At 43.9% G+C, this 26,118-nt stretch overlaps 2 long non-coding RNA genes across 7 annotated transcripts in view; one reads left to right on the forward strand and one right to left on the reverse strand.

Moving 5' to 3' along the window:
- Positions 1-5,266, reverse strand: part of LOC139084460 (uncharacterized) — a 51,295-nt gene extending 46,029 nt beyond the window's left edge. Inside the window, exons 1-2 of one of the 2 annotated variants that reach the window (XR_011541850.1) lie at positions 4,989-5,266; positions 3,207-3,354 (exon numbers count right to left, since the gene is read on the reverse strand). This is a non-coding gene — a long non-coding RNA (uncharacterized lncRNA). The remainder of the gene's footprint in view (positions 1-3,206; positions 3,355-4,988) is intronic. The other variant, XR_011541849.1, reaches the window with a different exon arrangement.
- On the forward strand, positions 3,253-24,783 carry LOC103548548 (uncharacterized). 5 transcript variants are annotated; one of them, XR_544277.2, is made up of 6 exons: positions 3,253-3,414; positions 7,276-7,382; positions 9,957-10,064; positions 13,507-13,744; positions 23,930-24,117; positions 24,524-24,783. It is a non-coding gene; the product is annotated as an uncharacterized lncRNA (long non-coding RNA). The 5 variants fall into 5 exon arrangements; XR_011541852.1 differs by having other exon boundaries at positions 3,269-3,414; positions 24,527-24,783; XR_011541853.1 differs by lacking the exons at positions 23,930-24,117; positions 24,524-24,783 and adding an exon at positions 11,863-11,971 and having other exon boundaries at positions 3,256-3,414; positions 13,507-15,642.
- The last annotated feature ends 1,335 nt before the right edge of the window (positions 24,784-26,118 follow it).

Here is a 26,118-nt window from a genome sequence, read left to right on the forward strand (position 1 = left end):
GCTCTCCCACACAGATTGCTCTACTGAGTTCTTGGAATACCTTGAAAACACCATAATGGTCCTGCCTCTAAGCCTTTAGACTACAGTACCATCTGCCAAGAGCTCCCTTCCTGATCCCATCACTCCAGAGCATCAACGCCATCTTGACCTAGTGAACTCTTATCACTGAGGATGATTCAAGGCTTTCCTTCTCCTGAAGCCTGTCTAAATGTCACCCCTGACCCCCAGCCCTACAAGCAGCATTGTTCGCTCCTCCACCTTCCCCTCACACACCTTGATTAAAAGACCTGCTGCCACTCCAGTGTATTAACTGTTTCCATGTACATCTTTCCCATTTCACAATGAGACTCCCAAGAGTAATGATAACACCTTCCTTTATCCCCAAATCGTACAGTGACTAGCACATTACAAGCAATTATGCAATGCTTGTTAAATGAATGAGTACTCTTAATAGCCCAGGAAGTATCCACACCCATTCCCACTCCTCTGCCCACAGCTTGCTTCCTAATAAAGAAAACTAAAAATTTTCCAAAAGAACTCTGAATTTGATAGACCACTGATTTATTAAATGTGTATTTATAAACCTCAACTCATTGGCTGGAAAGTTCACATAGAATAATGACTGTGAAAGATGCTCCATAAACTGCTAAGTACCGAGGATATACTCAGAGTTGTTTTTATTACGAACAGAGTGGACAATTTAGAAACAAATAAAGTGAGAGGTTAGGCGCCTTGTCCAACATCATTCAGGAAGTCAGTAGGTACGGCAGGATTAGAATGAAGCTTCCGACTTTGGTCTCCAGATTTTCTACATGTTAAACGGGCATCTTCTTAGGACAAGAAAGCTATGAAAACATGGCCACAGGTGTGGCAATAGCAGGCAATTCAATACTTGCCTAGAGTTTGGAGACGGAGGGTTAGAATTTAGTAAACCCTAAGAGCAGCCATCACTTGAGAGCCCTGGACTAGGCCCTTCATATGCATCTGCAAGCTTTGGGACAATGATTTTTGATGAATATTTCAGCTCCAATTTACAGACGAGGAAATGGAAAGTCATAGGGGTTAAGTTAGTCATCTGAGAAGAGGTTGAGCTCAGATTCAAGCCCAGATATGGCTAATTCCAGAACCTACTATCTCCCACATCCACACTCCTCAGAAAGTAAGAAAAGTTGACATTAGTAAGCAGCTATTTTGCACCAAGTACTTAATTACCGTATTTCTCATAATAACCCCGCAAAGCGGCTCCCATTATAATTTCCCTGATTTTGCAGTTGAGGAAACAGCATTGCATACAAGTTAAGTCCCTTTGCCAAAGTCAAAGGGGGGTGAGATCTTGGCCCTTTTAGAAATCAGAGGTCATTTTTTTCCATCTTTCCCTGTTTCTTGGTTCTGGCAGTACATCAGAACACACAAAGAGCTTTTTAGAAACTATCCATCTCCAGACCCCATCCCTTGAAAGTCTGATGCAGTCATTGCCACCACAAAGAAACAAATGTGGAAACAAATTAGGTGGATAAAGGCAAAAAGGAGACAACTGTTTTGTCCAAGCCAAAGCATAGCAGAGAAATCCAGATGGATTCCGGCAAATGGGCGTCCACTCTCCCAGCGCTGACAAGGGTGCAATTGAGAAAGCGAGAAACTCTGACCTCAAATCCAATGGCCCGAAGACAGCAGAGACAGAGAATCACAAGAGAAAAAATTATGCATGAGCTTACCTTACGGTGGGGATTTCAAAACTGGCTCTCTGGAACTGGTCGGGTAAGTGATAGCACAGCTACACAAATGGCTACTTGGTAGCCGTGAAACGGGATGGATTTGTTCTAAATTCATAGACATGGAAAGATGTCCAGGGCATGGTGAAAAAAAGCAGATTGTGAAACACCTTAGGAGTTTGATCCTGTTTGCACGTATAATATGGACATAGTACCAGGCTTTTTAGAGCATAATGGTATATATTATGATATAGTACACAGGAGTGTAGTAGATAATATATGTACACATAGTGTATGTGTATATGTACACACATGTACACCATGTATGTATATATACGCTACGAATATACTATGTATGTATATGGTATTGAATTTATTACGCATATATAGAAAGTAGGAATATATCGTGTATGACTATAGTATGAGTCTGTCTAGTACTTTGAATAGACATGAATATATAGATGGATGTTCACCAAAATATTAATAGTGATGGACTTTGAGGGCATGTATTCTTTCCTTCTTTCCTTAAATGAACATTTATTGAGCTCCTATTTTGTACCAGACACCATCTTTCTTCCTCATGCCTTTTTTCTAATTGCTTGAAAATTCTAAAAGCACGTAGATACCTGTCCCTTTATTAACAGATAATTTCAAAATAACATGGTCTCCTGTCAATTTCCCCAGTAACCACAGATGGGGACTTTGGCGACATTTATAGGACACCCGAGAGCAGAGGAGAGAGAGGAGACCCAGACAGAGAGAGGAGAGCCGAGGATAGAATTCCCAGCCCGCTCCTCCCCGCCTCCGCACACGAAGTTGTTTTTTTTTCCTTTGGTCGGGGGTCACCATCTGTAGATTTGTTCTGCACAAAAATAAAGCCATCCATCTCCCTTACGTGGTGTCGTGTAAGCTCAGGAAAAACCCCAGCACTCAAGGGGGGCCCTGGGTGGGAGAAACACTTATCTGCCTCAGCCGGGTCCAGAGCTCCCCCGAAGGCATCCTTCTCTAGACTCAGGGGGTGGGTTTTGTTTATCCCCCTGGCACACAATGAAATGTCGGGAACACATGCTCAGGGTGAGGTGGGGCCCGATGAAGGTTAAAAATGGAACGGCGGCTTTGATCCCCAGCCAACATCAATGGCGCTGGGGTTGGGGCCAGAGTGAGACGTCATGTTCCCTCGCTGTCTCCACAAACGGTGCAGACAGTCCCCTCCTGACTCCAAACTCAGACAGGGCCCCAGACTGGAAAATGGAGGGAGCGGGGCCTGGGGAGCTGAGAGAAGCAGGCCTCCTTTAGGCAGGCCAGGGGACTTTCTCTGCTTCCACGGGGGAGCCTCCCTCACACAGTTCCATACCTGATGGCGCCAGGACTGGAAACGGACCCCTCACTGGAGGGCCTGCTGGACAGAGGACAAATGGTAGCAGGCCAAGGACTCTCAGCCCCCCTTCTAAGTAATCCCCGGCTGCCATTTTGTAATCACTCCTCTAGACTCACCGTGCTGCGGAGGGCCCCTATTGGTCTAGGCATTCTTCACTCAACCGTCGAACGTGTGTTGAGGGTCTGGTCTGTTTCCAAACTGGGCTGAGTGCTGGGGATGCAACAGTGAACAACGCCCAGGCTCCGTCTTTCCAGATCTTGAGGTCTGGCGGGAAAGAGAGGCGTGGAAAAGACAATTGCAAGATGATAGGTTAAGTGTTCCGAGGTGGGTGAGTACAGGGTGTGGGAGCCCACAATGAGAGAGGTCACCAGGACTTGGTGGAGGAGAGCAGGAGAGGTCGCCTGGAGAAAGACCGAGGTATCTAAACTGAGGCCTGGAGAATAAAAACAAGAGCTCACTAGGTAAAGGAAGTGAGGGAAGAGCGTCCCAAGTGGAGGGAACAGCACGTGCAAAAGCTCTAAAGAAAGACAAAGTATAGACTGGAGGAAATGAAAAGATGAGACACTGGTGTGCGATGAAAGAGACTTTCTTTCTCAAGTGCAGACTGTTTGCAATGAAAACGAACTAGCTGCACCCATTCTTGATTACTTTTACTATCAACTTGACCAACTGCTTCTCAGGAGGTTGAAGAAATCATTGTCTTAATCAGAGTCAACAGTTTTATTGGGCATGCACTATGAGCCAATAACTCTTAAATATATAATCTCCTTGCATCCCCACAAAAAATGGCACCAATTGAATAATATGAGGGTCAGAGTGGTTACTTAAACCCATCCAGACCACGTAGCAAGTAAGGATATATGGCAGGAGGGGGCAGGATTTGAACCTAGAGCTTTGAAAACCAGTTATTGAACCCATTCCATCTTAGTAAAGATGGATTTCCTCATTGAGGTCCACTTTAGTGATTGAACCACCTCCCAGGTAGGAGATGAAGACTTCCATCCATCCACTCATCCATGGAATCAGCCAATTATTGCACATTCATTGGGTGCCTACCATGGCAATTTCTCTACTTTGCCTTACCAGTCTCTCAAACTGGCTCCCAGAATATGTCCACACCCCAGATTATAGGAGACTACCTTTGTCTTCCAAAACAAGATGGTGCCTCAGAGAAGGAACTGTTTAAAGGTTTTCTCTGCAGCTCTACTTAAGGTCATGTTTTGAAGCTTGTCCAGTTGCTTAGCCAATACTGTATATCAAAGACTATTTCAGAAGTCCCTATGGGCTAGGACTTAGAGTATCAATGCCATGCGATGCTTTAAGGTCTAAGGCATCAACTTGAAATTTTGGGTAGAAGTGAACTTTGAGATTAATTAGTTCAGCTTTCTGGTTTCACAAATTACAAAATTAGGGTATGAAAAGAAGAGGCACCTTTCCCAAAAGCATATGGAAGCTTGATACAAATGTTTGCTTATATGATAGTTGGGATATACTTTGTCATAATCTACTAATTCTTAGGGTATTTTTTTCCTGTGTATGGGTATTCCAACTCTTGAGTGTTTTAGAGAATGAGGAACTGAGGTAAGTCTTCTTATTTTTCCTCTTTGATCGCAGTGATAATGAAAGCTCTGTCTTTCCCCCTCATAAGTCTCCAGAAATGTGAGAGGATTGAATCGTTTCTAATAGGTCTTAAAACCCTACAAGAAAGAGTAGTGAATAGGCTATATTAGTTACCATTTTGTAATGAAGATCTGAGATACAGAGGAAGAAAAGAGACACAGGCCTCCCTCCATCACTAACTACTCATATAAAATAGAAGGACAGATCTGTACTCAACAATCCTGTCACGATGGAAAACAAACCACAAAGAAGATTTGTTATCAAAGATTTGACATCACCTCTGAGTGTCGAGCTGTGATGGATGGTCCAGAGCTAATGGAGTTTATCATCCCCGTCATGGTCATGGAATCTTCTGGGTTAGCGAATTCAGTTTTCAGATGATACCATTTAAGCTTGGGTCTAGCAGAATGGAGAAAGAGGACCTGGTGCAGGAGAATCCAAACGTCACTTCATACAGGGAGTTTTCACTGATCCCCAAAGCTAAGACCTCCTCCTATAAACTCCCTTCCTGCTGTACACCCTTCTTCCCTGGACTCATACTGATGAAATACTGCCTGGATGTCTGTCCTCTCCAGTGGCTTATGAACACCCTGAGAAAACAAGTCTGTCTGGTTTGCTCTTGTATGTTTACTGCTTTATAATGTCTAAAATGTAGTATGTATTCAGTCAGTGCTTGTAGAATATAATACTACATACTTTTAGGATTACACAGGAAGAGTGGCACCAAGGAGGATTCTAGAATTTTCTTCTCCACCATTTTAATGTTGATCTTTTGTTACTCATTAGGTTTTTGTTTTAACTTAGTCACAAGCCTCATAATTGACACTGTTTGCTTGCTTTAAATAAGACTAGTTCTCATTTATCTGAGGGTTGATGGAAGGTAGGCAGATAAGAAATCTAGGTGTGGTTTCTTCAACCCCAAAATTCTGGTCGAGGCGAAAAGAGAAAAGATGTCCCCTCATTTATTCCGCCAACTCTGAAAGCTGCTGAGCAGAGCCACAAATCTCCCTATCGTGTGAACCCCTTTCCTCAGGAGCAACAAGCAGAAAGATGAAGTCATGGAAGCCACCAGAAACAGGGGTCCTAAAACCCCAAATCTCTGTCACAGAGGGTGGCATTCACAAAAGAAATCTGGAAAAGCGCCTAAAAAAAGCCTGCACCCTGTCAGACAAGAGGCGGGATTTGAACAAACAAGGTCAGTGACGCCAACAGAGTTGCCAGTGTCAAAGAGTGACAGAACACAACTTTCTTTGTCTCCCACTGACAGGTGACACCATCCCACAGGCACCTCCCCAGTGAGGAGCAAAAGCGTCATATTCATTCTTCTGTGGCTAAGCCACCATGAGCCTTTTTAAAACAATGCAACTTTAACACCCAAGGAATTTGCCTTTAGGGGAAAATCTCGTATCCCTTCTATTGTAGGAGCTGGGTGGCATGGAAGCACGCCAAGGGCGACGTGTGAGAAGAAGAAAAGAGCAATGAAAAAGAAAAATGGGGGTGATTACCAAAGAAAAGGATTCCTAGCCAAATTGGGAGACAGGAAATTATTGGCCATTGGATGCTCCTCGGCTGGGTAAATTTGGGGTCCGCGCATTTTGAGCTCTGTCTCTGCTGGGTGCTCTGTTGGTCTGTAGAGAAGACAAGGAAAGCAAAGCAAGCCACCAGGGAGCTATTGCATTCACTTTATGAAGAGAATCATGGAGCCACACCCTGAAAATCCATCCTGAATTTGCAGGTGCCGCCATCTTTACTGGGTGGAATTGAGTCCCTCTTTGGTTTGTTATTTTTCTTAATGTCCCTTCGTGGGAAAACTGAACTCTTGGGTTGGCATGTGCAGCAAGGCAGCCACTCTCTGAGACTTTCTGGTTGTGCTACTTTAGGCAAGAAATGATGTCATGTCTTAAAGTCCCAGTGCCCCTGTCTGAAACATGGAGATGATAATCTGAACGTCGTTGGATTCTTTTAAGGATTTACTGAAATAAACTACACAAATGTTCTGGTATAAGGAGGTAAATATTAGTTTCCTTCCCTTTTCCTCTCTTCTCTCCCTAAATCCAAATTCTCCTATTAACTACCCGGAACAACCCGGGGAAAATAATTTTAATCGGCCAAATCTGAAAGATGAATAAAAGAAGAATTTTTGTCCTTGCAGTGGGAGAAGACCACAGATCTGGGCCCTCAGAATATAATTACCATTCTTTCATTACTTTAGGTAGATTTTCTTTTCCTCAATAATCAAATAAATAATGGCAATGATAGCTTATATTTGAGAAGCTGCTATCCTTGAAAATCACTCCTGAAATATCTGGAGACTTTTACAGAAAGTCTAAGAATTCTGGAAACAAATAAAAAGAGGGGATGAAAAATAGGGACAGAAATAGGGATTTCTACCTTATTGGAAATGTTTAGTTTTGTATAACTGGCATATAATTGGGTAATAATAGTCATAAAAATAGAAATGATCAAAATAATAATAATAATAGCTCCCATTTCTTAAATACTAAGTATGTGCTGGGCATTCTACTGAATATCTTGTCTATTATCACCTGTCCTTCTCAACGCAAGCCTTTCAGGAAAGTACTGTGATTAACGTGTTCTACTGAAGAGGAAATTGTACCTTGAAGAAGTGGCATGTCCTCCCCTAGATCATGGACTGTAGGCAGTGAAACGAGGTAAGAATCTAGACCCTTCTGCCTCCGGAGACTGAACACTTCTCCTGGGAGGCTGTCTTTATTTTTCCCCTTTAGAACTTCTGTTGCAAATCTCTCTGTCTTAGTCTGTCTGTCTGTCTGTGACATTTGTTTCTGCCTCTCTCAATGTGTCTCTAAGTCTTTCTGGCTCTCAGTGTCTCACACACACACACACACCCCCCCCAAGATCCCCTCACCACATGCACAGACACACAAACACACATACATGTGCATCAAATTTATCCGCACTGCATACACACAGACACACCACACCCATACATATCTCACACTCTTCACACTCAGACACTACACTCACACACACATATGCACCATGCAGATACATACAAAACACACATACTCACATACACATTCGCACACACACACTCTGCACAGACACACATACCACTCACACAAATACATTCACACCACCTATACATACCCACAAACACAACATACTCACACCACACACACACACAGACACCCCTTCTAGGCACATATACCATACAATCACACTCCATCCATACACACTCCAAACACACACACACACACACACTGCCCTGGCCAGCAGTCTGGCTGGCACACTTGTTCTCTATGTTTTTATAACTCTGATTTGCAGGTCGACTCTGATAAAGTAAAATAGATGATAACTAAAATTTCTACTAAACGTTCTGTATTTGAAATCTTCATGGTATGACTCTCTGATCAAACCTTTTAAAACTCTGTAAGTGCTATTGGTCAGCTTTTGAGACTGGTTTGCATTTTGGAAAAATTCTCTTAAATCTTAACATTATAGTTATTTTTTTTCTCTCAGAACCAGAAGAGCAGGGTCTTAGGTCCAGCTCTGGCACTAATCGGCTTGGAAGGTCTCACCCTCTCTCTCCCTGGGACTCAGTTTTGCAATCCGTACGATGGGAGAACTGCATCCCCCTTTGTCCTCCCCAGGCCTCCTCTCCCATACCCTGGACCTTCACTGAACACAGTCTGAAAATCAGGAGATTGACAAACCCCCCAAATTCCTTCTGGCTCTGCAATTCTGCAATGTTATGATTTTATGTAAAATTAATAATAATAATGGTAACAATAACATTATTGACTATGGAAAATCTGATGCGAAAAGAAACAGTCATCACACATAAGCCAAAACCGAGATAAATGACATCTTGGGTATCCATTTTTGTATTATCCGTGCTAAATCGCCTCTCGGTGGACATGGGTAATTAGGGGTTTCATGATGTGGTTTGGTCCGCCATCAGTAATTTGTACTTTTGCCTCCACAAATGCAACCATGGAAAGATCCCAGATCCAAGTCATCTGACTCCACATCTTAGACAGGAATTAATGGCTGAGCATTGAGAGTCCCTATTACAAAATGCCATTATATTTTGTATGTAAAATATTTGTTGGCAGAACACCATTGCTGGAGCCTTCCAGAGTCCATCATCAATAGCTAACTTAATACATTTGGGGATGCCACACCTGGGTTAGTCTCTTCCTGGTTTCATTATGCACCATTTCATCTTCCGTATTCGACTAGTTGCGCTCGCATCTGGCTTGAGAAGGTCAAACAGTTCTGTGGAATCTTGTATAAATAAACAGATTTTTATGGGCTAGATTTTGGGTAGGATGAACCAAGTCAGGGAATCAGAGAACACATTCCTGGTTTGAGCCTTCAGAATGGGAGCATGCTCCCTTATTCTCTGGTTTCGCCAAAACTGGGGAGAAGCGATGTTCTCCCGAGCTCTTCTGGAAAACTTGGTTCATTACCAGTTACATTATGACTGCAGAAAGGCAAGAGAACTCTGACTCAAAACCCAAATGGCAGTGCTTAAAGTAATCAATCAGAAGAATTGCAAGACATATGCTGAATGTAGCACCTCAAAGTGAAAACAGATGGACTAATGTGTATTGATCTCCAATGGCTTGTTGACACCCTTTTGAAAAAGAGGCAATAAAGGGCGTTGGGAGAGTGCTTTAAGTGGAGAAGGTTAAACCATGAGGGATTGAAAAATCTGGAACAAGGACCCTTTGGTGAACTCGGAGCTTCATTTTAGAACGTCACCCTGAAGTCTTCTGAGTCAACAGCTGGAATGAAGGGAAGACGCAAGAAGGGGGTGGCTTGGGGACTCGTCTCCGTCACCACCTTGCCAATTTCTCTCCGCTCCATGTTTATTTTTATTCTTTCCTTAGCTCAGCTTCCCCAGCTCCTCCAGCCTCTGGATACATCAACAGCAATCACACAACAGCACAGGTCCCACAGGCTATTCATGCAGGGTCCCCGCCCTCCCCCAACCAAATGCACTTCACCTTTCCTTAGTAAGCGTCTAATCTGTGTCTCAAGTGTGACTAGGGACCACACAATGCAGGTCCCACAATCTCCCTCTGAGCATTCCCTCTGCGTTTTTGTCGTATCCAAGAGACATTGCCACCTCCCTCCTCCCTGAGGTTCTGGAACCCTCAAAATGCCTCAAAATATTAAGTGGTGGGCTAGACAAAAGTGAGAGAATCTGCCTTGGGCCGTTTCTTACGTTACATCAACAAGCTGTGCCTTTGGTTTAGGTTGGCTGGTTAACGGATGGCGTGGGATTCTAAGCCATCCAGGCGAGAGTGAATGTTGTTGGATTTCCCAACTAGTGGAAAAGGCACCGATGACAGAAGGAGCTACAGGTAGTGAATAAATATCTTTACAGAAATCTTTAAGGATATTAATCTCAAATCATAACTATCATAGTCAAAGGCGGGTTGGAGAGAGACTCTGAACACACTTTCTATTTCTATCTCCTCCTCCTATTTTCTTCCTCACTCCTTCCTTGTTAGGTGATACAGGAAGACAGTTTCTTGGGTCTTCTGCCCAGTGCTTTTCCTAAGTATGGTCCTAACAGAACTAACAGCTACTACCATATGGGTTAGGGGGTCTTGAAAGAAAGTAGATGAGCTGGGAGAGCCTTGGGTACATCTGAGAGTTAGATTGCTAGCAAAAATGGACCAGGCTATATGTATAGGTTGGGCAGAGGATGGAGAGAAAATCTTAGAACTTTCCAGAATGACAATATCCCCTAAGCAAATGCAAACCATCCAGTCACCTCCCCCCCATCCCAGACCCCTAGAGCTTATTTCATCATTTGCTAAATGTACAGAATAACCACTCAATGGGCAGGGACAAGGGTCTCTCTGGGCTTTCCTTCCTCCTCATCCCTCACTCAAGGAATTTTGCAGATAAATCACCATGTTAATCCCCTGACCTGAGAGTTATGGGCTGTAGGAAAGCAGGAGGAGAAGGTTGAAATGAGACTTGGGGACAGAAGGAAGCCCTTAATGAAAAATGAAGGGTGAACTCAGAGAGGGGCAGCCCACAGTCAGCATGAGTCTTCCGGAGAGAGAAGAGGGGTGTTCTGGGAGTGGTGGAGACAGGGGTGATCTGTTCAAAACAATGAAAGCTGAATGGGCAAAGACAGAGGGTTCAGGGAAGTGGGAAAGGGAAGGAAAGAGTTGTTACTTAAGGAAAAGAACAGAAAGGGAAGAGAAAGCACTGTTCCAATTATGAGTGAAGTTGAGAAGCCAGCCTTATTGGATCTGATATGACCCCTTCAGGCTTACAAAGTGTTTGCTCCTGGAATAAGACGTCGACTGGCAATTACTATAGAGGGCTTTGCCGGGCCTGGTAATCTCCCTCCACACTCTCCTCCTATTGACAACTAGGCTTGTAGCCCCAGTGCCCGATGCGGAGGTGGTGAGGACAAGGCAGGTCTGCAATGTTTGCTCCATGGCTGGGGGCTCTTCTCCACTGATCTGGTGACCTGGAACTCAGATGAAGAGACTCCAGAGAGGAAAGATGGGAATTCTTGGCTTTCTGTCTTTGATGGAGTTCTCTTCCATTGTTGGGGGGGGTGTGTGTGTGTGTGTGTGTCTAGGTAATGTGATAAAGTACAGACACTGACACTAATTCAGCTATCGAGAGAGGATGAGAAAGGTGGGAAGAAAAAGACAGAGAGAGAGAGAGGCAGAGAGAAATACAGTAAATAATATAAGCAGAACTCTGCCCACAATTCTAGTCAACGAGCGTCTTATGCTCCGGGGAAGACATAAGATGTAAGATGTGCCTCCGTTGTTCCCATCACTTGTCTAGGTCCCCATGTGTCTCTTATAATGTGGCAACTTAATAGATTTTCAAAGATAATTTCATCTTTCAGAGATCTTCTCACTGCCTTTAGACCAACTCCACCATCTGCGTTTGTGGATGTACGAAGGCATGTTGGGTGAATGTAGCTATACATTGTGTTTGAATGGGCATATGTGTACTGTGAACATGTGTCAATGCATGTGTGGATATTGTATGCTTTTGTTGTGTGTGTGCAAATGGATCGTGTCTGTATATAGGTATGCAATACGGTGTGTGTTCTGTTGTGAATCTGTGTATATTTTTGCATTGTGTATCATGTACATAGGTATTTTGTTTGCTGGTCAGGTATATCTGTGCCGAGGGTAGAAGTGGAGTGATAACTGGGGGCAGTTTCGAGGAAAGAAATTCCTGTGAAACCCTCAAGTGTATTTTTTCCCTTCCTCTGAACACTCAGGTGAGTTCTTATGGCTGAATTTATAATCTAGTGCCGCCTGGTATTGCCAATTATGAGTGCAGGTGTGGACGTGTCTGTGTTTATACCTATGAGCCTGTGAATACGGATGGCTTTCTCAATTAAGTTAGAAATTGACATAGAATGATGTGACACGCCACCCAGATCCCCCTTTATGAAAGAAGTACTTATTCTCATCGTTCTTGGGAGTGGTCCTCAGGAGTTAGCCCTCTTTGGGGATTTCCAAGATGGAAGAAGGACAAAATGGATGAGGTCCACACTTGGTGACTGGTCAACGTGAGGGTATAAGAGACCAGACTTCTCACCCCAACTTGGGGTGAGACTTGGGACATCTTGGGACACCTATGAAGGACCATTTCAGCTCCAGAGCACCCCATAGGGTTGACTGAACCTGTCCCTCATGCACTGCGGCTCAGCTGTTTCTTCCACCTAATCCTGATTTCTTTCCCTCCCTTCCACAGATATAGATCCTGAAAGCTCTCCCTAATAAACCTCCTGCATGCTAATCTCCAACTCAGGGTTCACTTCCAGACAGCCTAAGCTGCAATGACATAGCAGGAACCAAGTCTGGAATCACTGAATCATAGTGTGGAATGGATATTAGGGGCCATCTCTTCTAACCTCCCCACTCGTCCTTCAAGGTGGTTCATTATCATGGTTATAAGCTCAGACTCCAAAGTCACACATTTGCTTTCAAACTCCAAATCTGTAACAGTCATGTGAGAGCAAACAATCTTCAACCTTTCTGAGTCTCATTTTCCATAAACTAAGACAATAATAGTGCCTACAATCCGGGGTCATTATGAGAATTAAATGAGATAAGGGAGGCAAAGCCCTCAGGCAAGAGTCCAGCACACAATAAATACCCAATAAATACAACCAGCTACGACTATCTCGTTCTTGCTTAGTAGGTGACATATGATTGCTGGTGGGAAAGCGTACAAGGTAGCATTACTTGAGAGGCTTAACTACAGCTAATAAATCAATCACAAAATAAATGCCATACTTTTGTTCCTCTTGTCAGACTTGGAATTTCCTTAAATGAGGATTTGAGCACCAAAACCCTGGAGGCCGAAAGCGAAGGACGTCTGTGTTTGCTGACACTGTCTGTTCCAGTTACTCCTCTAGCTACAAGTTCTAAGAGCTCCTGGCTAGCCGGACTCCTATTTAATACAGTAGAGGCAGGGGGAGAGGAGTGACAAAGAGACTCAGCCTTCAAATACTATCAAGATGCATCAGGAAGTGTGGAGAGCAAGTGGCCACGGAGCAGTAAATTATTACATTGCAGAGGAGGGTGGAAAACAAGCTCCTTCTGTGGAAGCCAGCCTCTGAGATGGGACCCAATGACCCTTGCCTTTTGATGTTCACATACTTGTATGCTTCCCTCCTACAGTGAATAGGGCTGACCTGTGTAACCAAGAGGATACTGTGGAAACACCATGGTGTGACTTCTAAGACTGGATCATAAAAGGTAACGCAGCTTCCTCCTCACTCTCTCTTGTATGACTCATTCACAGGGAGACCAGCTGTCCTGTTATGAAGACACGCAAGCAGTCCTGTGCAGAGACCCATTTGGCAAGGAACGGAGGTTCTTGCAAACAGCCCTATGAGTGAACCCTCTTGCAAATGGATCTTCCAACCCCAGTCAAGCCTTCGGGTGAAACCGCAGCCCTGGCTTCTCGACTACACCTTCCAGAGACCTTGAACCAGACCCACCCAGCTAAGCAGCTCCCAAATGTCTGACTCTCCGAAACTGTGAGATGATAAATGTTTGTCCTTTTAAGCCTCTAAGTTGAGGGTAATCTTCTACAACAACAGAGATATCACTGATACATCTTCACTTTTTTCTTTAGAGAAGATACAATTTACCCAAATTTAGTTATTAGCTTAAATTATATGAAACTTCCAATATTTGACCATTTTTAACCCATAAAAATGGCGAGTGCATATGGTACAACCTCTGCATTGACCTAGGGAAGGACTCGAGGGTCTGGATAAATGCAGGCTTGCTTATGGAGCTATGGACACTTCGTTCCCATAAAGGTCCAAAAGTGGGACTCCTACAGTAGCTGGCTGGGTTTCTGGAAGCCAGCACCCTGGGAGAGTAAAATCCTTCTGGCTCATCTGCCTGCCCATGCCCTCCTCTTCCCAGCAAGGCCTGGAGACAAGCGGGTGGAAGTTAGAGGCCTCCCCAACAACTCTCCTCCTCCTTCTTGGTCCCGCAGTGTTGCTTTTTACAAGCCTCCAAGTTCAACGAAGCTCCAAGTCCTAAAAAGATGTGGAAAGGTGTCTTGCAGCAGACAATTAGAGAGATTGGTTCATGGGCCCCGGACACAGCACTCCATCCAGCAAAGCCTCAAAGACTCCCTGGTGAACCATTTGCTGGGTTTAATTTCTCAGGGGCTGCTTCAGCAGGTGGCCGCTAGCAGGTAGTCAATAGGGACCTTCTGGCCAAAGACTGAGGGCTCTTTGGAAAGGTCAAAACCAGAGGCCGGAGGGCACGGCTCAAGAGGTCACGGGGTTGGGACCCGTCACTGTGACAGATGAATCTAAGCATGTCTCTCACTCTCTCTCTCTGGAAGCAGAGCCAAGCCTCTTGAGACAGGAGAGGTGGGAGGGGGTGGTGTTGGGGGCTCACAAAGAAAGGCGAGTCTGGTGTCTGGCCGGCACCTCTCAACTGGTCTTCATTATGTGGGCCGACAACCCTCTCTTCTGCCGCCCTCTGTCCCTCACTGATGGGGTGCTGTCTCCAGACCTCTCAACTGTTCCTCATTAGGTGAAACAGTGGGCTTTTGTCCTGCATGAAGCCTTCTTTGTTCTGCCAGCCCAGCCAAGCTAGAAAGCCAGAAACTGATACAAAACAATGCCACTCTATCCTGAGGGGACCCCCCTCCCTCGTCCTCCCCCTGGCTGGACAAGGAAGGGCGACTTTTCCCCCAGTCACATCCCTGGATGTCTAGCTGAGAACGCGTTTGCTGGAGCAGAAGAAACACATCTAGCAGAAACCAGTGGTCCTCAAATTTGGCCACACATTGGTCATCTAGATAACTTCAAAAGACACCTATGCCTGGCCCTTACCCCCAGGCATTCTGATTTGATTGGTCTGGGGAGTAATCCAAGCATCGCGATTTGTAAAATCTCTCCACGTGACTCAAATGTGCAGAAAAGTTTGAGAACCACTGTTCAAGGAAGAGAACTTGCTATCAAATATCCATGCCCACCTGTCACCTTTGCACGCTTTAAAATTAGGGATAGTAACAACACATTTCATATCTTGCGGGGTGTGGTGCCATCCATCAGAAAATGTGCCTGCTGGAAACAACCAGACAGGCCATACCTGTATGTGCCATGTAAAGACCAACTCTGTCTGAGAAGGCGATGTGGACACAGCCAAGGTAGGTGTGGAGGAGTGTTTTAATGTTGGCATTCGGCATCTTAAATCGTGCACAGATATTTTAAGATCCCCGGGGCTCTGCCTCTCTTCCTCCTCCCTGATCTTACCACTGTGCTCTTGAGCACAAAATCCACATCCTCAAAGACAGAGCAGGTGACTTGGTTGGCTAGAAACAACTTGTCTTGCCAGCTCCCATTCCCAAAGCAATGCTGAAGGAGACTTTTACCCAAAAGCTATCCCACAACATGACTAACAAAAATGTACAACTGAAATCTCACAAGGTTGTAATCTATCATAACATTAATTAAAAAAAAAAAAGTTATTGAGCTTTTATGAGCCTGACGTGTCTCAGTCCCCACTACTTGGCTTATAGGCTGAGTGGGAAGATGGAGTGTAATTTCAAAACGAAGAAAGACTCTCCTTCCCAACCAACAGCAGACCCCAAATTATTTCCCCTCCCAACATCTACAAGAAAAGTCTCAGCTCTTCGTGGCCCAGGCCTGAAATGGCAATGTTACAGATTTATATAGTTTACAGCCTCCCAACTCAGCTTTTAAAAGTGGACATTAGGTAGTGGTGCCAGAGTTCACAAGTAAAAATACAAGACTCCCAGTAAAATTTGAATTGCAGATGAACAATGAATAATCTTTTAGTACAAGTATGTCCCATACAATACTTGGGGGCATACTTATACTAAAAATTCTTAATTATTTATCTGAAACTCTAATGTAACTGGGCACTCTGTATTTTATCTGGCAAGTCTAAAGTAAGGAAAAGGTAAAGAGCAGTTTGCACATTGGTGTGAATTAATTCAACTGGTTTCCTCTTTGCTTAGCATGAAGCTGACAGTTTCTGAAGGAATGGGAGATTCCAATGGGGACAAGAGGACAACACCTCTGACTTTGGAGTGTTGTTCTGAGAAGGATCCTAAAGCCACAGCAAAAATTGGGGGAAAGAATGTCATGATTGATTAGCAATGTCTGCCTTGGGTCTGGGATGGAGAATGAAGACATGTGAGCCACATATTTACAGCCATAGGTCAGATTTGTAATGATGTGTAAGAAATGGGCTCATTGGGGTGTTGAACTTGGGGTCATTTTTTTGTTTAATGAAGAATAAGAGATGGAGAAGCTGGGTTTGTCAATGACGATGTAAAAGAAATGCAAATACGGCTGAGTCTTGAAAAATGTGGAACTGTTCACTACATAGAGACTATGCTTTCTCCTTCTTGGTCTCCTGTTTCTTGCCCTTCCCTCACAGCAGCTCCCCTGATGCCAGCCACCCAGTAGGTGCTTGACACATGAGCACCCACCCAACACTTTGAATTAAAAGTCACCGAGGAGGACTGATGGCATCAAAACACATTTTAACCATTGCCACCCTTTCTCCCACCAGGCAGATAGTAAGTAACCTAAGGTCACGCACCTGCAAATGGCTGAACCTATAGAAAAAGTCTTTTTCAGGCCTTTACGTCATTGAGTTTTCCTGCTCACCAAGAGATCTGAACTCAACGTCCTCATCCACAAACCGCCATTCTCCTTCAATACTGAGAACCATGGCTCCTTCCGGGCTGCAGACGTTGACCAGGGAGGAAGTCAAGAGCCACCCTTGAATGGGAATGCCCATCTTCGTGCACATTCCAGATGGCAGAAGGAACCCATTCATCAAACTATGAGAATTCCCCCCGCTCTCCAGGAAGAAGGACCATGAAGTGCTTGTAAATACATGTCTTTAGGTTTAAACAAATTGCATCATTATTTTTATTTTTTGAGGGGAGTCCATGTGAAGGGAACGAGAGGGCTACTTTGGTATTTGTCTTGCAGACAATATGTGGCTGGATCTCATGCTGTTTCCGTATCTTCTGCCCAAGCCAACTGGTCAGTCCCATGGCCTTTCAACGGGAGAAGGGTGCCAATTCCTAACATTCTATTTTCATACTGTTTGATGATAAAAATCGCTCCAGCAGGACGAATGGCAGTGAACAAAAACAGGAAGCAGCCCCCTGATTAGATAGGGACAGGGCAGCTTGTGGACTGAAAAACAAAACAACTAAAATGATAAATGAGTAGACCACGAGTGCTGCCATCCCCTTCCTGAACAGGCCAAGAATAAATGGAGAGAAGAAACCAGGGAAGAAGTCATGACTTGGGCTATAAGTGGGGGTGAAGGAGGTTTACCCTGTGGCATGACTTGGAGGATATGTTCATTGAGTTGCCTCTGGTTAAGGCCATTGGGACCACTCTCTGGTTTTTAGTCACTTCCTTTGAAAATCTTGCCTAGGTGACTTAGCCCCTTGCTTTGAAATGTGGTGGTCCTTTGAAATCTATGATCTTAGGACCTTAGCCAAAAGTAAGTCAGCACTTGTTTTGTCATCTCTTTACTCTATGATAGTGGTTCTCAATCAAGGGAGATAATTTTGCTCTCCAAGGGATATTTGAGAATGTCTAGAGACATTTTCCACTGTCACAACTGGGGCGGGGATGCTATTTGGCATCTAGTGGGTACAGCCCAGGGATGCTGCTAAACATCCTATAATGCCCAGAACAGCCCTTAACAACAAAAAATTATCCAGCCAAAAATGTGAGTAGTAGCAGAACTGAGAAACCCTGGTTTAGGATAAGTTAAAATATAGGAATAGGTATAGACGTAGATGTAGGTATAGATATAGGTACAAGAACGGGTATGGATATGGAAATGGACATGGACATAGATGTGGATATAGACATATTGAATTCATTCTGCAAAGAAGGAAGAAAAAGAAAGACTGAGCATCATTTCTGCTAGCAAAGTCTTCACAGGGATAAATCACTAGAAAAATGAAATTTAGACAGTTCCTTATAAAGACCCAGAAGCTCAGACCTGTCCTAAGTGTGGGCCTCACCTGCTCATCCCAACCAGGAATTCATGATGAGAGCATCTCTTCAAGTTCCGCCTGTAACACTGACTTCTTGCTTAGTCTTTGGCAAGTTCCTTATTCTGTCTGAGTCTCAGCTCCACATCTATGAAGTGCGTAATAATGTCTACCTCCTATAGTTGTGACAATAATTAAATAGGATTACACGAGTAGCGGCCAATGCATGGCCTGAAATCTGGTCAAATGGGAAACATTCAATAAATTGCATCAGTTATTAATATTAGCATCATCATCAACTTTGGGTTTGAACCTGGATTTCAGATATTTCTCCTTTATTAACCAAAGGGGTTCTTTGCATTTGGAAAGAAAGCTCAAGGGTACCAACATGCTAAAATAGGACTCTCTTCTTGTCTTAGTTTCGGCTGAGGTCCCGAGGAAATAAAGACCAGTAGATAAGCTCATCGAATGGTTTCCTTGAAGTCCCCTCACCAGGAGAGGCTATGACTGAGATGGAGCCAGGAGACATAACCACTGTGGATAGAGCCCTGCACTTCCAGCAGTCAGGGGACAAAGCTAGTGTGAACGTTGCCCATGGAGCAGATGTGGGCCAAGCGGACCATGTGGCAGGAAGCGTCAGCCTGGAACCTTCAGGTACCCTCAAGGGCAAAGTGTTGGAAATCTTATTTCCACCCACTCTTTTGGACCGCTCATCCAAGTGGTTGAAGTTTTAACACCTCCCTTTGGAAGCTGGGAATGTTCAGACTGATTGCTTTTGACCCCTAGCCAAACCTCAGAAAGTCCCATTTTAACGCTTATTACACTAAGATGAATTAAGAAGAATAGAACTCATGTCATGGCAGGAACATCTTATATTAACTAACATGTAGAATTTTAAGTGACTCATTAGAAGAAAAATAATATATAGATACAGGATGGGTCCAGCATTCGCCACCCAGCCTTCATCACTGCTATTGTGGCGAAGGCTAGGACAAGCCATGGAGGCAGAAGACTAAGCTGAGTTCTCAGGCTGGGGTCCTCGGGAAGGTTGGACAACTTCTCTGGTCCTTGTCTCCTCATCTACAGTAACAATAATGGCAATTGCCTTGCAAGGTAACCGTGAACACTGCAGCATGTGCGTGAGCTTTGTCAAATGTTAGATCCCCCTGGATAAATCACTATGCAAATATGAGCTGGTGTTCATTAGCATGCTTTGTCCCAAATTGCTGTTGCACGGACCTGGTCGTTGCAAGAGTCTCAGGAGGTACTACTCTTCTGAGTACTTCCTTCCTGTACAAATGGATGAAAACTCTCCTCTGGGGTGTGTTGTACAGAGGGGTGATAGACCTTTGAGGTTTTAAGGGGAAAGAATTTACCTTTGATTAGTCTTGCTGCTGGACCGGGTGCTGGGCACACAATTGCCCCTCCAGACACATTTATTGAACTGAGTGAGCATTCATGCTTTGCCAGCTGAACTGGAGATGTGCTTTCTCTTTATTTTATTAAAGTGGTGGGTCATGCTAGTCCAGTGTCTTACCCTAATAGTGTGGAGTAAGAAAGAAGTCAACTGGCTGCCCACAGTTCCTGGGCGAATGCCTGTCCACAGCCTTCAATGAGCAGGCTGCAGGTCACGTGCTCCCTGCCCCAGGCTGGTCCGGGGGAGGAAACCTGACCCACTGGAGACCATCCATATGCTAGCCAGTCACCCGTGTGTCATATAGGGCTCTGTCCACCAAGACATGATCCAGGCCATAAATCCTGTTCAAAGAATTTAGAATTGGTAAACCAAGCTGCTGGTTGATATGGGTCACTGGACGTAGAGAGGTCGTGATGGGGAGTGATGAGGCCATAAGCCCAGCCACCCAGAGCAGTGAAGGGCCAGGTGCAAGAAGAACCGAGTGGACTCCAGAGGAGAGCAAAGATGAAAGAGGCCAGAGGGCCCTGGAGAGGGAGAAATGGTGGCTTTTGCTGTCCGGTTCTCAATTCCAGATCTCTCAAGGTGTCCTTCTCCCACTTACCTTTGTGCTCTGAGATAATTTATACCCCTTAATAATAACAATTAATATTATTTTCTAGTACAGTCGTGTAGCACATAATGGCGTTTCAGTCAATGCCAGACCAAATATCCAGCAGTGGTCCCATAAGATGAGTACCATACAGCCTAGATGTGTAGTAGGCTATATCATCTAGGTTTGTGCGAGTGCAGTCTGTGATGTTCACACAATGACGAAATCACCTAATGATGCATTTCTCAAAATATATCCCCATTGTTAAGTGGCGCATGACTGTATTGAGAATAATCTTACAATAAAACTCCTTTTAACTTGAACTTGTTTGAGGAGCCATATATCCTCAAACGCCAAAGAGCCTTGATTCAAGTAGTCGCCGATGTGAGCACCGCCTCAAAAGAAAATCACTCAATCTTCACAGAAGGGGATTGTGGGAATGATAACTGGCTGAGAGAGTCACGTTAGGCTTTCTCAAGGTGGTTATACTGGTGGACTAACCTGAGTAGCCTTTCCATAGAGAAAAAAAATAACCTACTTCACTCAGTAGGATCTGAGATGCCTGGTAAAATGAGGTCCTGGGGTATGCTGACGTCTTTAGGCTGTGACCTATTTTGTTCTCCCTCAAGGAGAGCTCTATTCTACGAGATGACTGAGCCTCAGATCCAAGGAATATTGATTCATTTCACGTCCCAAAAGAAATTCTCTGGGACTCGCTAACTGAGCATGGCCCAGCTAGAGAGCAAATGACTACTTCTGTCATCTTGCATAATGTAAATTCCTGAAGGGCCACAACACAAAAGTCAAAAGTTACAAGAGGATAGCATAAGAAGGTATAATGGCATCTGTTATTTTTGCCTGCCTGGCATTCCATGCCCAACCTGTCTTCTTGAAAGAGCATTCTCTCTTTCTTTGGGAAACCCATTCCCTGAGGTTTTAGGGGCTGAAAATCACAAATTCTCCCAGCCCCCTGTCCATTGGTGCAGGGGTGTCACCCAAACTGCATATTATAGAATCCTATCCCAAAGGCCAGAATGAGTGACATAGGGAAGGGGGAGGGGTTAACACAAACTGGCCAATCATATTCTTTGCCTGGGGAATTTTTACAAAAATGCTAGAGAAAAGGAGTTTTTTCCTCTGGAGTTCCTATGGTGGGATAATGTAAGTTCGAAACTGCCTGTGACCATGACCCTTTCCTTCCCATGCTCAGTGAAGGAATAAGCTCATTTGTTGTAGAAGAAAACAATACCAATATAGAAAGAGAAACAGAGTTAAAGATGGCGAGAGAGAGCAAAAGAGGAAGAGAGAGAGAGAGAGAGTGCTACTGTTGGAGTCTTTATAGTCCTGAAACCAGGTCTATTTCTGAAGTTTACAGTTAGATGAGCCAATAAATTACTTTTTGGTTCTTTTTTGTTTTTCCTTAGTTAAATTTCTGCCACTTGCAAGCAACACAGTCATGGCTAATAGAGGGTGAGTCTGAGAGCACCTGGATGACAGAACCCAGGGATGCATGGCAAACTACATTCTTACGAAGAGAACAATAAAGTTCTCCAAAAGAGACCAAGCCCGCCCCCACCCACCCTGTCACACACCCCTCCACCATGACATTTTCAAAGGGACTTTGCTAAAGGAGGTGACATGAAAAAATGGTCCCATGGTCAAAATAATTAGTAGAATGTTAAGTTAAAGAAATGATTCTAGTTTCTTTATTAGGACAGGACTTCTCAGAGCCTTCAATTTGGTAATTATACAATTGGACACTCCAAAAGAAAACTACAGTATTCAGGGTCCCAGTTAGAAAAAAGAAAGCTTTGGACCCCTTGATCAAGGACTTGTTTCCAGGCCAGTTCAGGTGACCTTTCACATCCCATCTCAATGCTGGCACACCAAGTTCATTACTGACGACCAATTATGTCGCACCCTATGCTGACATTAGTGAGAAAGAAGAAGGAAACTGTGTGGGGGAGGGCATGGAGCATTAGGGTGGCGCCCCTTTCCTTCCAGTTACTTCCAGTTCAACAATTTAGCAATCCCTCTGCGTCTGCTGTGTGCCAAGCCCTGAATGACATGCCAGTGATACAGAAATAAACAAGACACAATCCTTGTGTCCAGGAAACTCTAGTCAGAGAGATGGACAAATAAAGATATGCCAATACAGGGTGGATACTGTTGGGGGGGAACGGAAAGCTTCTTGGAGAAGAAAATGCCCAGGATGTCAGGAAAGGGGAGGAGGTCACATGGAGTTTATGTGAAAAATAACCAAGCCCACCCCAAAGCTATTCTAGTTGCAGGACTGACAAGTCATGTCATCCTGATGACCCTCTTCTGAATGCATCAGCTGCTGCCCCTTCTTTTGGCCTTTCAAAAGCCACATGGTTACATTTTGCTCCAGAACAGCGATCAGCGGAAATAATTGACATAGATTAAGCTATGGGCAGGCTGTATAGATCATGGGCCCAGATCTAATTCCTGCCCGGTCCACTCAATTACACAGGAGCTCCTGGCTAGAGAAGCAGGTGTAGTTACTGTAAATAAGTTCAACTTTGGGCACGGATGTCACCGGGTAACTGCATTTGCCATGCTTGGATGATACATAAGGAAAGCATCAACAGTGTGATTGCTGAGTTTGCAGAGACACGGCTAGCCCTTCCTGACAGCCTGGTATCTAAGTGACCTAAGGGTGCCCTCACTGAAAAGACCAACTTAGTGTTCACTTAATTCACACTGCTAAATTTTAAGTTGGTAGGGAAATAGGCAAGAATAAATAAGCAATTGCCTCCACCAAGAAGGCTGTAAGACAGGCATCGGCAGGCTTACAGTGAGTAGTGGATGGTGAGACCAGGCTGGGAAAGTAGAATAGAAGTTTGGGGTCAGGAATAATGCTAGCACTATGAGAAAGAATGCTTACTAGCTGTGTAATCTTAGGCCAGTCACTTAACCTCTCTGAGCCTCACTTTCTATATCTGCAAATGGGGTTAGTCATTCCTTCCTACATCCCAGAGCCACTGTGGGTCTAAAGTAGGAGAATAAATGTAACATTCTTTGTATTTTGTAACCTGAAGTGCATATGTGAGTTATTCTTGTGAGCAAAACTCGGGAGAGGTGATGAGAGATAGGGAGATTTGGCTAGATTTGGCTTTGAGACTGTAAGAAGAAAAACGACATCAAAATCATTCTAACCAAGAGTACAAACTTCCAGTTACAAGATGAGTAAGTTCTGGGGATCTCACGAACGGCATGGCGATTACAGTTAATAATACTGTGCTATATACTCTACAGTTGCTAACAGAGTAGATCTTAAATGCTCTCAACACAAAGAAATAGTGGTAATAATGTGACACAGGTTAAGTCACTTTCACAAGGGTTTTTTTTTGAGGAAGATTAGCCCTGAGCTAACATCTGCTGCCAATCCTCCTCTTTTTGCTGAGGAAGACTGGCTCTGAGCTAACATTCGTGCCCATCTTCCTCTACTTTATATGTGGGACGCCTACCACAGCATGGCTTTGCCAAGCGGTGCCATGTCCGCACCCAGGATCCAAACTGGCAAACCCCAGGCTGCTGAAGTGGAACGTGCGCACTTAACCCCTGAGCCACCGGGCTGGCCCAACGTTTTTTAACTAGTAAGGGGTGACTCTTGATTGATTTGGTTCTCAGATCCATGCTACAGTGTCTCCCAATTATCTTTCTAGGTTTGATCAACTTGCAAGAATCAAAAGGGAATTTAGCGCAAAGAAAATGTGGTATATACATACAATGGAGTATTAGCCTTAACAAAAGAAGGAAATCCTGCCACAGGCGACAACATGGAGGAACCTAGAGGACATCGTGCTAAGTGAAATAAACCAGTCAGAGAAAGACAAACATTGTATGAGTCCACGTACGTGAGGAATCTAAAACAGCCAAACTCATAGAATTGGAGTGTAGAATGGTGGTTGCCATGGGCTGGGGGGAGGGGATATGAGGAGGTGTTGTTCAAAGAATACCATGTTTCAGTGATGCAAGATGGATAAGTTCTAGAGATCTGTGTACAATACCATACTGTACACTTAAAAATTTGTTGTGTTTTTACTACAATTTAAAAAAGAGGGAATTTAGTCTCCCAAAGGACCAAATGTTGAACCTTAGTGGCAAAATATTTAGCTTTGTTAAACCTTAATACCTTCAACAATTAAATGGGGCTAAAACAGTAGTCACCATGTAGAGTTAGGTGAGGACTGAATGACATGACATAGCGCCTGGAATATACGAACAGCCTAATTAATGTTTGTTGATGCTTTTGTTAGCAGCAGCAGCAGCATCCTTATTACTCGAGTGCCCAGAAAGGCTGCCAAGAATTGATGCTCTCCCACATTTCCTTTGCACAGCGATCCCTTCCGGCCGGCTAAAGCTACATGGCCGACAGGCAAGTCAAGATCTCCATCCCCACCTTGGAGGAAGGAATGTTCAACGAACTTCACAATCTAATAAACCATTCAAGGGACCCAGGAGTTTGAAAACTCTTCAAACTGAAAATCATTTTAAAAAGTTATTTTATCATATCTAACAACAGTCGAGCCATGTCAATGATTTTCTAATTCTTAGGATGAACAAAGCTTGAATCAAGTTTTGGCAAGTTTCTGAGACTAGATAGATAGATAGAGAGGTAGATGGATAGATAACACAATATCATAAGATGACACATTCCCTTCACATTTGACTTTTTGCAGCAGGATCATAAAGAGGGTAATTTTTCAGGAATACTGGAGGGCTTCATAAATTTTCCTAAATCCTCTCTTAATCCTTTGATACACAAATCATTCTCATTTGAAGCACCTGTCGTGTCAACTGGCCTGATGCTACCACATTCTCATCCATCAAATGCTTTGCTTGTAATTAGAGATGCTCTCCAGCAAAATTTTCATCCACTTTATGAAATCCTGAATCCTTTGCAAGATTTGCAATTCCACTTTGCAATCCGTTTGCATCGTATTTGCATAGTACTGTCAGACACCTACAGCAGCTGGCGATCTATGAGGGAGTGTCCAGCAAAGGTGTCGATGCACTGGTGGGTAGCTACGTTTGTATAAAGTTGGGGGAGGGGATGTGTTGGGAGGGAATATGTGTATAAGTGATGAGTTTATTGGTAATTTTTTTCATATCATGATGATGTTTGCTTCATTATACAACTCTCTGCAACATGGGCTCAGACAATGAATTCCCAACTAATGGGACCTCCTAAACTTCGTTTCCAACCCTAGAGTGCACAGGATGTCATGTGATGCATGTTACGGTTAATCCTCTTGGCTTGAGCTAGACTGGGTGAGTTTCTGTCCACAAAACCACATATTTCTTCACTAAACCCTGCAGACACTCAAGCTCTCCCACTTACTTTTTTATTGTTTCATATGAATTATTTAGTTCAGACTTGCTGGAATTGTGCAAATATCAAAAGACTGGGGTTTGTAATATTCTCAGTCATAATTTCTAATAGTTGAACAGCAATGAGCATGAAACAAAGGGTGTTTATAGGCCTGGGGTCTTCATCACATGAGAATTTATTATCTAACTCTAACACAGTAATGAGGTTATATCTGGAAGCAAAAAGCCATCTATACTATAAAAGAGAATTCAGAAGTGAATGACCAATTATAAAATTAATTCTCCTTCAGACCTCATTCCCCACATAATTGACTCATTTGGTGACCTGAAGCAAATCTTTTCACCTCTCTTGGTCTCAGGCACCTCCTGTGTAAATTGTGGACAAAACAAGCCCCAATTGAAGATTTGCACATTAGTTGAGATGAAACATGGAAAAGCTTCCCAACCAGGAAATTGAAGTAAAAAGACAGGTGTCTGCAAGCGGAATCAGAGTTGTCCCTCCATATCAGCTTTCCTTTTC

Source organism: Equus przewalskii, chromosome 7, assembly GCF_037783145.1.
Source record: "Equus przewalskii isolate Varuska chromosome 7, EquPr2, whole genome shotgun sequence".
NCBI classification, from domain to species: Eukaryota; Metazoa; Chordata; class Mammalia; order Perissodactyla; family Equidae; genus Equus; species Equus przewalskii.